Source organism: Arachis ipaensis, chromosome B09 (genome assembly GCF_000816755.2).
Source record: "Arachis ipaensis cultivar K30076 chromosome B09, Araip1.1, whole genome shotgun sequence".
Taxonomy (NCBI): Eukaryota; Viridiplantae; Streptophyta; class Magnoliopsida; order Fabales; family Fabaceae; genus Arachis; species Arachis ipaensis.
In genome coordinates, this window is record NC_029793.2 from 4,124,002 (window position 1) to 4,138,632 (window position 14,631).

Genomic DNA, 14,631 nt, shown 5'->3' on the forward strand with positions numbered 1-14,631 from the left:
ACCATATCTTCAGTTTCGCTCTCAAACGAACCAAACCTTATCGAAGGTCAAGCCACCTTCAAGCTCCAGAACATGAGTTGCTGAATTTTTCTGTTTTTGTTAAGTTTAGCTCTCTTATGGCTCCCACCGGCGCGCCTCAACTCAGTCGTGGACTTCTCTCATCGCCATCGCTCACGCCGTTCGTTTCTTGTCAGCGTTTTTTTGCTTTGTCCGTCTCTCTGTGATTGTTGATTATTTTTTTCTGGGTTAATTAGTTATTTTCTGAGTTAAATTTTTTTGTTGTTCATTGTTGTTAACAGAGCTGCTGCATTGTTGTTATTTTATTCTGACTTCTGGGTTAATTATGGTTGATTATTGGTAATTTTCTGAGTTATTTGTGTTATTTTTTCTAATTCTGGGTTAATTTACTAGTTGTTGGCTTGTTGCCGAGTAAAATTAGTTAAACTTAAAAATTTGGTTTGTTATATTAATTTTTATTTCTGAGTTTTATTATATTGATTCTGATTTTGGTTCCTGATTTTTTTTAATTCTTCTTGTTACCTAGATTATTTCTTTATCAATAATAGGCTTACCATTGTAATTTTTTTTAGTTAGAGTACATAAAAAGTACATAGTATATAAGGTGTAATAACTCAACAAATTTTGTTTAAGAGAGGGAGAGTCTCATTGTTGAAGAGAATGAAAAATCCCATTAGAGTACACCTTATATACTATGTACTCTTTATGTACTCTAACTAAAAAATAATTATAATGGTAAACTTATTATTGATAAAGAAATAATCTAGGTAACACTTCTAATTCTGAGTTGTTGATGGTAACAAATTATTCTCTCTTTCACTATTAGAGTATTTAATGATTTGGTAGCTTCTTTTATTATATACTAGTAAAAGAATATGTGAATGGTGAACAAATTACCATAATGTTAGAAAGGTAAAAAAAAATAGCTAAACTTTAATTTTATTTAATATTTATAAATGCCAAATAAAGTAATTTCTAACTATTTTTGGCTAATTTTTTTTGTTATCAAATATTTGTAATAATTAGCAAAAGAATTGTTAAATGTGACACCAGTTTCTGAATTTGTGTCCTTAGTCCTTACCATTAATTAAAGCACTTGTAATTGATATGATACCATGATGTTGCTTGCCTATATATATATGTGTGTGCAGAACAATATCTAATTTATATATGGCATTGCCACTGTTAATGAAAATGATGATTTTAGCCTTCTTCCTCTTCCTCATGGTTTTATCATTAATGTCATCACCCCTTCCTCCACCACCCCATTCCCCCAAATTCTCCATTTTATCATTTTAACCTTGTAAATCCTTTGGTAGTAAAGATTGGTATTGGTACCATCGAGGGTGATATCTCTTACAAATCTTATCTGTTAGCATTGGACACTGGATCCCACTTAATATGGATTCAGTGTGAGGAATGCAAGATTCAAGTCAAGAATCTACCAACTTCTGCCTTCAAGAGAGGGAGAGAGGGAGAGTATCATTGTTGAAGAGAATGACACCTTATATACTATGTACTCTTTATGTACTCTAACTAAAAAATAATTACAATGGTAAGTCTATTATTGATAAAGAAATAATCTAGGTAACACTTCTAATTCTGAGTTGTTGATGGTACTTTACTGGGAATGAATATGTCAATATGCAATTGAGATACTTGTGCTCTTCAACTGGATCTAGCTCTGATTTGATATTGGAAGAAGAGTTTTCAATGGATAATCTTGTTATGAATGAATGATCTTGTTTTTAATTCAAGATAAGTGTATTTAAACCCATCGTTGGTTCAAACCCTATAACAGAACTTTGTTATGAATGAATGATCTTATTTTCAATAGGTGCTGACCGCTTGTGTGGTTTGTTTGTTGTCGAAAATACAAAAGACTCTTTTACAATTCGATGACCACTCAAAATCTGCTTTTCAATTTTTTTATTTTGAATTTTATATAAAATATTTTTGAATTGGGGGTTTCTGAAACAAACCCTGGTGAGTTTTGGCTTTCCTCCTCCGACAGTCAATCTGATTATGCGTTGTGTCACTGCTTCCTCACTGTCTATCCTCTAGAATGGGGATAGATTAAATAGTTTTACTCCGAGCAGGGGTCTTAGGCAAGGAGATCCTATATCACCGTATCTGTTTGTGTTGTGTATGGAGAGATTGTCCTATTCTATTAATCAGCAAGTTGATAAGGGCTTGTGGAAGCCAGTTGCGGTTTCTAGAGGGGGTCCAAGAATTTCTCATTTGATGTTTGCCGATGATTTGCTTCTTTTCTGTAAAGCTGAAAAACAGCAAGTTCCTCCATGATGCGAAACTTTCTATGGAAGGGTCAAGCTGATGGTAGAGGCCTGAATCTAGTTAACTGGAAAGTGTTGGTCACTCCTAAGAAGTTTGGAGGTCTGGGAATTAGAGATCATTTTTGTGCCAATATTGCTCTTCTTGGAAAACTAGTTTGGCAACTTTTTCACCATCCCAACAAGCTATGGGTTCAACTGTTGACGGAGAAATACCATTCTTCTAAGGATGATTGTTTTAGTCAGTCTCGAGGAAGGGGATCTTATGTGTGGAAGAGTATATGTCGAGCTTGGGATATCCTAAAGGAAGGTTTTAGTTGGTGCATTGGGGATTTGGAACAGAACTTTTGGTTTTCTAAATGGAGAAGAGATGGGCGACTGTGTCAGGAGATGGATTATGTTCACATTTCTGATTCGGATCTCAGGATCTTGGACCTTTGGTCATCTGGACAGTGGAACCTTGAGAATATCTATTCTCCTCTGAATCAGTCTCTGCAGAGCAACATTAATTCTTACAACCCAGATGTTCAAGCTGGTTCAGAGGTCGGTTGGTGTTGGACTGGTGCAGCCTCAAAGGTTTATGATGCTCATAGTGGTTATTTATGGCTCAGTAAGAAGATGTTTAGTTGGGAGGATAGGGGTAATTGGTTTTGGCTTTGGCGTCAACATGTTCCGGAAAAGCACAAATTTTTGGCCTGGCTATGTCTTCGGGAGGCTCTTCCTACTGCTGCATTTCGTTTTAGAAGGGGCATTTCGCACACGGATAGCTGTCCACGATGTTTCTCAAGTCAGGAGTCGGTTTTACATTGTATTCGGGATTGTCCAAAAGCCCAACTTGTTTGGCAACCTTTAGGGATCTCCGATCAACCAGTGGATTTGATGAGTTGGTTCTTACATAATAGCAAACAGCGCCCCTTTAGATTCTTTTCTGGTCTCTGGTGGATTTGGTGTTCGAGAAATAACGAGATCTTTCATCCTCACGAGCATTGGACCACAGACAAGGTGATTGGTATGACTTTGTCCTTAGAAAAGGAGCTCCGAAATATTTTTGAGTTGCAACGACTATCTATCCCCTCAACCATTAGTGGCTCTTGGATTCCCCCCTCAGTGGGTACCTTTAAGATTAATTGTGATGCTAGCTATCCTGGCAGTGGTGCTCGAGTTGGTTTTGCTTGTGTTAGCAGAGATTGGAAGGGAATGTGGCAATGAGGCTGTCTGGGAACAATTGAGAGTCGTAGCATTTTGCAAGGAGAGTTGTTTGCTATTTGGAGAGGCTTTCTTTTAGCATGGGACTCGGGACAAAGAGACATTATATGTGAGACAGACTGTGTGGAGGCTTTTACTATTGTCAATAATTTACAAGATTGCTCTGGGTTTATTGATCCTTTGGTGTTAAAAATCCGAGATATCATGTCTTGGAAATGGCGTGCTGATCTTCGGTTGATCTTGAGAGATGCAAATACAGTAGCAGACATCATGGCAAAGACTGCAATGAGGACTATTTCTCTCCAAGTGGAGCTTCCATTGCCTTGGAAGGAGTTTGAGAGTAGTATTCAGCGAGACTGCCTTTCTTAAGCAGTTTCTTGTTTTTTTTTCTTTCTTAGTTTTTGTTTATTTTCTTTTAAGTCACCATAAAAAAAAATTCAATCATAGTTCGATTTTGATTGAATTATTGAATCAATTAGTCGACCAATTTAATAATTGGTCTGATTTTCATAACCTTAATTAAAAATTATATTTAAACCCATAATTTTTAAGTGAGTATAAAAAAATTATCATTTGAGTTAGAGTTTTTTGGCTACCGTATGATTGAATGATAATTGTTATATGTCCGTTAATGTGTATAAATCATCTTCGATATATTATCATTAATGCGTATATAATTTAGCTCCTATTTCCCTCTCTCATGGATTTGATATGATATATGTAATGTGTGTTTTATATACATACACGTGGCACCATATTACTTGTTAATTGATTAACAACGTGATTTACAATAACGGTCGTATCTCTTCCAATTTTCTTAACTAATGCATTTGGCTAATTCAATCATTTTCCCTTTCAAATCAATTCACAATATTTGACTAATTAATTGCCTCGTTACAACTCTTTTACAAATTCTAATACAATTTTTTAACGCTCGGTTGAAAGGATTGACAGAAAGATAAAGAAAAAAGAGAATAAAAGAAAAAAGAAAAGCATGTCACAAAATTCAAAGACAGAAAAGCTAACCTCAAAAAATTATAAAAGGAATTGTGTTTCGGAAAATGAGCCGTTGGTTTTTTAAGGATTTGAATATGAATATTCGTCACATACTCACATGTCCCAATCGGAATATGCCGTTGTAATCATGTTTCGAAATTCTTTGTGACGACACTCCTAACAAAAGAAAATTAAATTTAAATAAAAATATAGACAAAGCACTAAATTAATCCTCTATATTTGGATATAATTTTATTTTAGTGTTTAAAATTTAAAATATTTTATTTAAATCTAAAATAGTTTTATTTAATTTTATTATAGTTTCACCATAAGGTCAAAGTTAAATAATTAACAGCATATCTTACGTAACAACAGTACAAGAATAAGGTCGGTAATATAAAAAAACAAGTACAAGATCCAGAGATACAAAATCAACTGTAGATGCATTAATTCATTTATTTATCATTTTTTTACAATTTAAATGAAATATTTTCTATAAAACTAAAGAGAATGATAAATAAATGTATTGATGCATTTACGGTTGATTTTGTGCTTTTGGAGTTTGTATTTGGTTTTTAGATTATCGATCTTGTTCTTGTATTGCTGTTATGTAGGACATTTCGTTAATGATTTAATTTTGACCTCATAATACAACTACTAAATAAAACTTTTTTGAATCTAAATAAAATATTTTAAACTTTAAAGACCAAAACATGATTACGTCCATACGTAAGGACCAATTTAATACTTTACCTTAAAAATAAATAAATAGAGCTCGTAGATTTGGAACACTTCACTGAATTCTAGAACATGAGGAATTGAAGTTTCCAATAAATTTTAAAAAGAATTTCAAGTGTTTTTGAAATACTAATATTTTAATAATTTAAAAGGATATTCATAATAGGAGTTTAGCAAGAAATATCTTCACAAGATCGATTAAGAGATTAATTTTTTTTATTTATTACCCATAAAATGGTTTTTGTCACAAAAAAAATCAATGTATGATCGATTATATTAATACACAATAATATATAATTATTTCTTTAATTTAACTTTGAATAAGTTAATAAATTTAAAATTATTCTATATGAATATAGAATATATTAAAAAATATGATTAGTTAAAAATATCAAACTAATCAAAATTTAAGAAATAAGCAAGATGGCACGATCATGTGCTAGACTGATTTATTAAATTAGTATTTTTTAAAATAAACCAATAGAAATTTGATTGGTAAATACTTCTTCAAGTCAATAAGCTTACAAAGTTGTTTAAAATTATCGTTGACTATAGATAATTAATTTTTCAACCCACGAGAATGAAAGCCAATTCGATCTGCAAATTTTGTAACCCAAACTTAAGTATTTAACCAACTTTATGTAATATTTTAATTTATTTATTTAATTCCCCCCTTCCCCCTCTCCCCTTCCCTTCTCAAATCCAAACCGATCTAAATTAAACCGTTCATCTAATTCAATTCAAATCGAAAACTAACTAAAACCTCACTAATTCAGATTTGATTTGATTCTATTTTTTGCAAACCACTGGATCGGATCGGATTTCGGATCTACTTTTCATAACCGATCCAATCCAATCCAAATCGTGCAATGTGTTATAATATTATTATTTTATTATTATATTTACAATTATACTTTTAACATGTTCAATTTGTTATGCATTTTTATATTATTCATGTATTATTATTATTTAATAAATATTTTATGTCCAAAATATTATTTATTTACTTATTTTAACTAACCTAGAATTTTATTTCCATTGTTATGTTATCTTAGTTTTTTTAAGATATTGTTGAGATTTGTTATGTCATTGTTGATTATTTAAAATTTGATGTTGAGGCTTGTTATATGTATTTAATTTTTTAAATTTACAAAACCGTAAATCCAATATAATCTAAATCGCTTGAAATTGGATCGGATCGGATCTATTTAAAAAAAAACATCCAATTCAAACCGCAGCTCAAGTAAAACTAGTGTTCGAATTGGATGAGTTTTTACTCAAAACCGATCCAAACAACACTCCTACCCCTTCCCCCCTCAAAATTGTTGTCTGATGTCTTCATCCAGCTGTCTAAATCTAACGATTATTTTTATATGTATAATTATTTTTATATAAAATTTATAAATTATATAAATAAAAAATGTTAAGTGATTTTTTTTATGAAAAAAAAAATTATTAAATAATAATTTAGTTAATAAATTTATCAAATTATCTAACGATTCTTAAATATCAACTTCACACCAAAAAATTTGCATACGAGTTGAATTATATTAATATAATTTATGTATTAGACTATTAAAAATATAATTATTTATGTCAAATTGTAATACATTAAATTACTTAATTTGTACAATAATTTTTTTTATTTGTCTTATAATATTTGTTACGGTCTGCCCCAAACCATTTGTGAGCCGGCTCGACCCGAACACCACCCGACCCGGACGGTCAGGAGTGAAGCGGTCAGTAGTCGACCCGGACACGCGTCCCTGACAGCTTTGCTACAACTGTGCGAAGGAAGTATCGAAGAAGGTGAGCCTGTCCTTGCAGGGCCCACCTCTGACACGGTATATATGGAGAATGTCATACCCTTCCCCCAAGGTACGTCACATACCATTTACCCCTTTTTTGTCTACACACTTTGCTGACTAGAGCGTCGGAGTGTCTTTGCAGATGACACCCCCTCACACGAAGTGCTCGGGATATCGTCTACTCCAACCCGTTAACTTACGACCAGGTGAGACCTCCCCCTCATCAACCAGGATACTAATCCGATCCGTCTGGTACTCGACCTACCGAATACTATTTTTTTTATTTTTTTAAAATTTACCAAAAATCAAATTCTAAATTTTTAGAACAAAATTCTGATACTATGTTATAAAACCACTTTTTCTAAAAATTTAAGTCGATAAAAAAAACAATATAAAAAATTATTAAATGAATTCAACCATTGATCCACATATTAAAGAAAGCAACACAAACACAAGTATATAACTGAAGAGAAAATCTTTTTTAGAGGTTATTAGCACCTTGTTACAAAAAAAGAAAGGATGAGACATGAGCAAATAATTTTTGTCCTTCAATAGTAAAGGAATTCCTTATACATATACGGATTCTGAATCTCAATGATTTGTGTTGTGAAATAAATTAGGAAAAAGCTTCCTGATTCATACCCTCCCATGGTAGTATTTGTTTATAGCATGAGGAATTCGTGTAATTAATTGGTAGTTGTAGTGCTAGTACTTGTTAAGTCAATTTATTTTTTTTCTCAAAAAAAAAAAAATATCAATTTCTAATGAAAAAGACTTGCTATATATATGTTTGCTATGTATTTTTTTTTAATATTTAGATAATACACTTAATACCTCAAGTACATAAAAAATATTTTAATAATTTAAAACATTATTATTATGAAAAATATGTTTCAAGAGATTTAATAAGAATTTAACATTATTGCGAGAGGCAAAATATTAATTTGGCTTAGGTGATGATTGATTATTAGGGATGGACAGAGGCAATTAATTAAGAGGCTTGAAATTAACTTGACATATTTGTCCACACAATTGACAATTCCACATTAATTATAGCGAAGTACTTGAGGACAATATATTAAAAGCGAAAAAGGGTGGTTAAAATGGTTCATTCATTGTTCATAATGCTTAGCTGTTTAGCATTAAACTTGGACCCCCTTGCCTCTTGTTCATTTCTCTGTTCCTACTACAAATATATATAACTGTGGCAACAAATAAATAAATAAATAATGAAAATTAAAGCTAACTGCTACACTATTTGGTTTTATCTCTTAAAAGCCAAACATTATAACCTTGAAAGTTTATGGGGTACATTTGGGCAACAAAAAATTCCCACACTAAAGCTGGCAAATAAACACTATCGTAATGCATTGAATTAAATTAAGATTTAATTTGGTAAGGTTTTTATTTTTTGGAAGTAGCTTATAAAAGTTAATTTTTAAAAAATAACTTTTTAAAAATTATAGCATTTATATTTAGTAACAATAACAACAACAACAAAGTCTTGTTTCACTAGGTGGGGTCGGTTACATAAATCAAAGAACGTCATTAAGTTCTGTCATGTATAATGTCTATAGAGATACCGTTTACATGTAGATCTCGTTTGACCACCTCATAGATGGTCTTCTTAGGTCTTCCTCTACCTTTCATCCATTGTTCATCTTTCATTTTATCCATCCTCCTAACTGGGTATTCTGTCGGTCTTCTTCTCACATGTCCAAACCACCTGATATGCGATTCTACCATTTTTTCCATAATGGGTACTACTCCAACTCTCTCCCTTATATCTTCGTTCCTTATTTTATCCAATTGCGTATGACCACTTATCCATCTCAACATCTTCATCTCTGCCACACTTAACTTATATTCGTGCTCCCCTTTGGCCGTCCAACACTCCGTACCATAAAGCATAGCCGGTCTTATAGCAGCGCGATAGAATTTACCTTTAAGTTTTAAAGGCACTTTTTTGTCACGTATAAAACCAGATGCACTCCGCTATTTCAACTAACCTGCTTGGATCCTATGATTTACATCATTTTCAATCTCTCCATTATCCTGTATGATGCACCCAAGATTCTTAAAACTTTTAACTTTTCGTAGGATGTTTTCTCCCATCTTCACCTCTATATTAGGGTTTTTCCTTCTCAAACCGAACTTACATTCCATATATTCCATCTTGCTACGGCTTATGCGCATACCATACACTTCTAGAGCTTCTTTCCATAAGTCCAACTTCTTATTTAGGTCTTTCCTTAACTCTCCCATAATCGGCAAAAAGCATGCATCATGACACAGGCTCTTGGATGTGCTCTGTGAGTACTTCCAAGACTAATGTGAAAAGATATGGACTCAGTGGTGGAGCTTAGTTTAGACAAGGGGGGCCATGACCCCCCAAATTTTTTATAAAAAATTTAGTAGTAGTTTTTCAAAAGATAAAAAATAGTTCAATTGACTTAAATACTTTACTATGACTTAATGTATCTAATAAGTTCAATAAACATTCTTATTTATTTAATTTAATATTATTTTATATTTTACTATTTATTTAATTTAATTTTTTATATGATAAAAAATAATAGAATATTCAATAAGTATTAATATTATTATATTTGTATAAATTGATAAAAAAAATTTAATAAATATTATAAATTTTAATATTTGTCCTTCTAACTTCTTCTTTACATATTTTATAGAATATATATTTAAATTTTTATATAAAATAATAATAAAAAATTAAAGAATTGATACATTTTTTAAGAGGAAGGCTAATATTTAAGAAGGAGAACATATAACTTTTATAGATAGTTCTTCTACTTTAATAAATCATAAAGAAAGTGAGATATAACCTTCAAAAGTTTAAAAAGTTACATCTGATGACTTTAGCTTTTTTTGGAACGAGATCTTGAAAAACGGCTTTAAATTTGGCAATATCACCCAAACCAGAGAGATGAGATTAGACGAGCTTATCTTAAATGGAGTCCATATCAAAAATATTTTGACAATTATTTTCTATCTGGCCCCCCAAAATTTTGTTTCAAGTTCCGCCACTGTATGGACTTAAGGATGATCCCTAGTGTAACTCTATACCAATAGGAAATTTCTCTGTCACACCACCTTGAGTCTTCACACTAGTTGTGACCCCATCATACATGTCTTTAATTGAACGAATATATGCTATCCTTACTCTCTTCTTTTCTAAAACCTTTCATAATACCTCCCTTGGCACCCTATCGTACGCTTTTTCCAAATCAATAAACACCATATATAGATCCTTTTATTACTGAGATACCTCTACATCATCCTTCTTAACAGGTATATCATTTTGGTGGTCGATCTTCCTGGCATAAATTCAAATTGGTTCTCTGTTACTTGTGTCTCTTTTCTCAACTTCCATTCTATCACCCTCTCCCATAAATTCATGGTATGGCTCATGAGCTTAATCCCTCTATAGTTTTCGCAACTTTGTATATCTCCCTTACTCTTGTAGATAGGTACCAAGATACTCTTTCTCCACTCATCAGGCATCGTCTTTGACCTTAAAATCTCATTAAAAAGCTTGGTTAACTAATTGATGTCTTTTCCTCCAAGGCCCTTCCAAACCACAATTCGGATATTATCAGGTCGTACTACCCTGTTATTTTTCATCTGTTTTAGAGCCTTTTTTACCTCGAAGTCTCGAATCTTTCGATAGTAGTCAAAGTTTTGATCTTCTTCCCTTGTGCATAACCGACCAAGATTTGAAAGAGTCTTATGTCTTTCATTAAATAACTCGTAGAAGTAACTCTTCCACCTTTTATTAATATTCTCCTCTTGAGCCAGCACCTCTCCATCCTTATCCTTTATGTACTTAACCTGATCAAGATCTCTCGTTCTTTTTTCACGGCTCTTTGCGATTCTATATAAACATTTTTCTCCTTCTTTCGTGTCCAAAGAGTGGTAGAAACCCTCATATGCTCTTATTATTGCTTCACTTACAGCCACTTTTGTCTCTTTCTTAACCGCCTTATATTTTTTTCAATTAATTGCATTGCGGCATACAGACTGCTCTTTAAAGCACTCTCTTTTTATCTTTATCTTTTCTTTTACACTCGCATTCTACCACCAGGACTCCTTGTCTCTTGGTCCTATCCCTTTATATTCACCAAATTTTTCTTTTGTTGTTCTTCTAATAACTTCTGTCATTTTTCTCCGCATCTCTTCCGCGCTTCCATTCCCATATTTTAAAATAGCTTTTAAAATTTAAAAATATTATAATAGACATAAGTGCAAGCATTAAATTTAAAAATTAATTAACATATGAGGTTATATTAGACTTTTAAATTTTAAAAAATATAAATCAACTTTAAAAATTTATATCTTAGATGCTTTTAAAAGTACCCCAATTTTTAAAAGTTGTAAGTATAAGTACATAATCTTTTTTATTTACCAAATACAAAATGAGGAGCTTGAACTTTTAAAAAGTACATGCACCTCTTCAAAAAATTTTACAAAACCAAGTCTAAGAATATATACTCAAATTAGTCTCTAAAGAATAAAAAACTAATTTCGTTTCGAATGTTTTCGTCTTCAAAAAATTCTTATTACGTTAAAGTTGCTGGATTTTATAAAATCAAAATACATAAATCTCTATTTTAATTAGATTTATTGTTTTTATTTAGACAAATAAATTTTAAAAAATGTAATAAAAATACCTATATATCTTATTTTTATAAAGTTTAAAAATTTAAGATAAAAATATATGATCTAAACTTTCTTAAAGATTTATTTGGTGTATACTTTTAAAGTAATACTATTTGTCATATTAAACTCAAACAATATATATGAATAAGTAAAAGGTTTCTTTTGCTAACAAATTATAATTTAAATAGCATAAATTTTTTATCTTCACCTAAAAATTTTGAGTTTGAATATCATTTCTAACTTAAAAAAAAATAAAAGGTTTTTACTTATATATTTATGTATAAGCGTGCATGTATTTTTTATAAAGAAATAAATGTTTACTTACTAAATTTTATTGAAAACTTCCAAATTTTATCTTTTTGTACTTTTGCCTTTTTTATTTTTAACATATGTTTTATGGTTAACCGATTAATAGTCAAATTCGTTTTTAAAAGATCACTTATTTTTTAATTTAGTTCTCAAATAAATTTTTTAGTCATATTAGTCTTTGAAAGATAAAACGTAAGTCAAATTAATCCTTCTGTTAGTTAGATGATGACGTGTTATGTTAAGTGCTACGTGACATGATGATGTGGTAAGTTATGCCACGTGTCACCAGCTGATTGGTTGACGTGTCAGGTCAGTGACACCTAGCATGTCACGTGTCATTTGATATGTAACAAAGTTATTTATAATTAAAATAGTCCCTAAAAATCTAGACGTAAGTAATTTTCATTCGTAAAATTTTAAAAATTAATCAAATTCAAATTTAATATTATGAAAAAAAATAAAAAAATTATATAATAACTAATTTGATTAATTTTAAAAATTTTAGGGATGAAAATGACTTATGTCTTGACTTTTAGGGACAATTTTGATTATAAATAACATTTTTACATGTCAAGTGACGTGTGACGCGATAGGTGTCACTGACCTGACACGTCAACTAATCATCTTGTGACACGTGACATTATCCTACTACGTCATCATGTTACGTGACACTTAACATGACACCTCATCATCTAACTAATAAAAAGACTAATTTGACTTAAGTTTTATCTTCCAAAAATTAATATGACTAAAAAAATCATTTGAGAACTAATTTAAAAATTGAATGATTTTTCATAAATGAATTTGATTATTAATCCAATATTTTATATTTAAGACTTGTTAAGAACTAAAAAAGAATTAAATAAATAAAGTAATACATAATTTTTTTATCTATTTAAAAAATAAAACAAGAGTTATAACTCGTCTTTATTTGTCAAAGTAACGATGATTTTAGTATAACCAAACAGTCAAAGTATCAACGACAACTATATACCTCATCAAAATAATAGCTATATGAGTCATCCTCCATTCTACCTCTTAACAAAGAACATGTCTTATGCTCTAATTTTGCATTTTCTATAATTCACTTACCTTAGTATAATGATATATCTCACATCTCTAATAATAATTTATATTACTTTACGCACATATAAGTATTACTAACTTGATTATTAATTAGAATGTCTTTTTAGAGTTAAGGATTAAGGAAGTCTCAAATTAAGTTTCCAATCTCTCTCTCTCTCTCACTCTTTCTCTTTCTGTTTTAAATGAATGAGTGTAAACAATACGGCAAGAGCGCCCATGGCCTAATGGATAAGGCGCTTGACTTCTAATCAAGCGATTGTGGGTTCGAGTCCCACTGGGCGTGTATCCTTTTTCTTAACCATTTTTTTGAACTACATTTACTTATAATCTTAACAATTATATATGTTGTGCTTTTTGTTTTTGGTCTTTATAATATATCAACAAAATGCATTCGGACTATTATGTGTTTATTGGAATGAAAAGTCTTTTTCAAGGTATAAGATAAGATACTTTTGTTTATTCTAAGAAATGTATGCAGTTAACATCGTATATAGTTCTCAAGGTGGCATGGATGTGTAGCATTTTAATATCTTAATGCAAATCCATTGAATTTTGGGATGCTATATAATATATATTATTCCATGGTACCTTGTAACAACTGAAGTTCAAGTTATATTTGATTAATTAGTTTTGAAAATCACACTTAATTATTGTTCTAAAATTATAAAAAATTACATAAATACCTCTTAATTTATTACAAAATTAAAAACAATATAAAATTTTAATTAAAAATATTATAAAAATTTAATTATAAATTTGATAAAATTATAGAACTAACACAATAATTAAACCATTTTTCTATTCTTAATTTCTCTATACCATTACACCTATATAGAATAAAAACAACATTTACAGCTAGCTAGTTGTGATTAACAAATTGGTGGTCCATGAATTTGTCAAGTATTAATTAATTAAATGCTTGCAATTTAGAGAGAACAGACAAAAATAAAAATGTCAACAAATTATGAGTAGCTAAAAGTTGTGTATGTAGTCCCTAAATTAAAGAGAAGTCATAATCAAATTTGTTGATGAACATTATCATGATAATAATTGCATTGTCTTCTGTTTAGAACCTCATAATTGTATTCTAAGTTTTATGTTATTTGCATCCACCATTCGTTAATGTCAAAAGGGTAAAATAGGACAATAAATAATAATAAATGTGGAATGAATAATCGGACAAAGCTAAGAAAAAAGCTTTTTTATAAATAATGCCAACACTAACAGAGCTAATAACAAAAAAATAAGAAAAAAAGGGAGGTTGAGTAAATTATGAACCTTTCAAAATTGGTAAAGAAAACATACTTGTACAACGTGTATCATCACTTAGAATAATTCATGGGTAGTTAATTATATATTTAATTATTTATTCACACCTTTAGTCCTTTATGAAAATTCATATTATATATTTTCCAAGACAAACTGCATTTTCTTCTCTTTTTATCTAATTAATTATTCTCTTCATCACTCTTTAGTTTTCAATTATAAAATGTAATGCT

At 30.3% G+C, this 14,631-nt stretch overlaps 1 long non-coding RNA gene and 1 other non-coding gene across 2 annotated transcripts in view; both read left to right on the top strand.

Moving 5' to 3' along the window:
- LOC110266976 overlaps positions 1 to 1,708 on the top strand; it is a 6,459-nt gene extending 4,751 nt beyond the window's left edge. The window contains exons 2-3 of the long non-coding RNA XR_002354261.1: positions 78 to 92; positions 1,606 to 1,708. This is a non-coding gene — a long non-coding RNA (uncharacterized LOC110266976). The remainder of the gene's footprint in view (positions 1 to 77; positions 93 to 1,605) is intronic.
- TRNAR-UCU lies at positions 13,343 to 13,415 on the top strand. The gene has a single exon. It is a non-coding gene; the product is annotated as a tRNA-Arg (tRNA).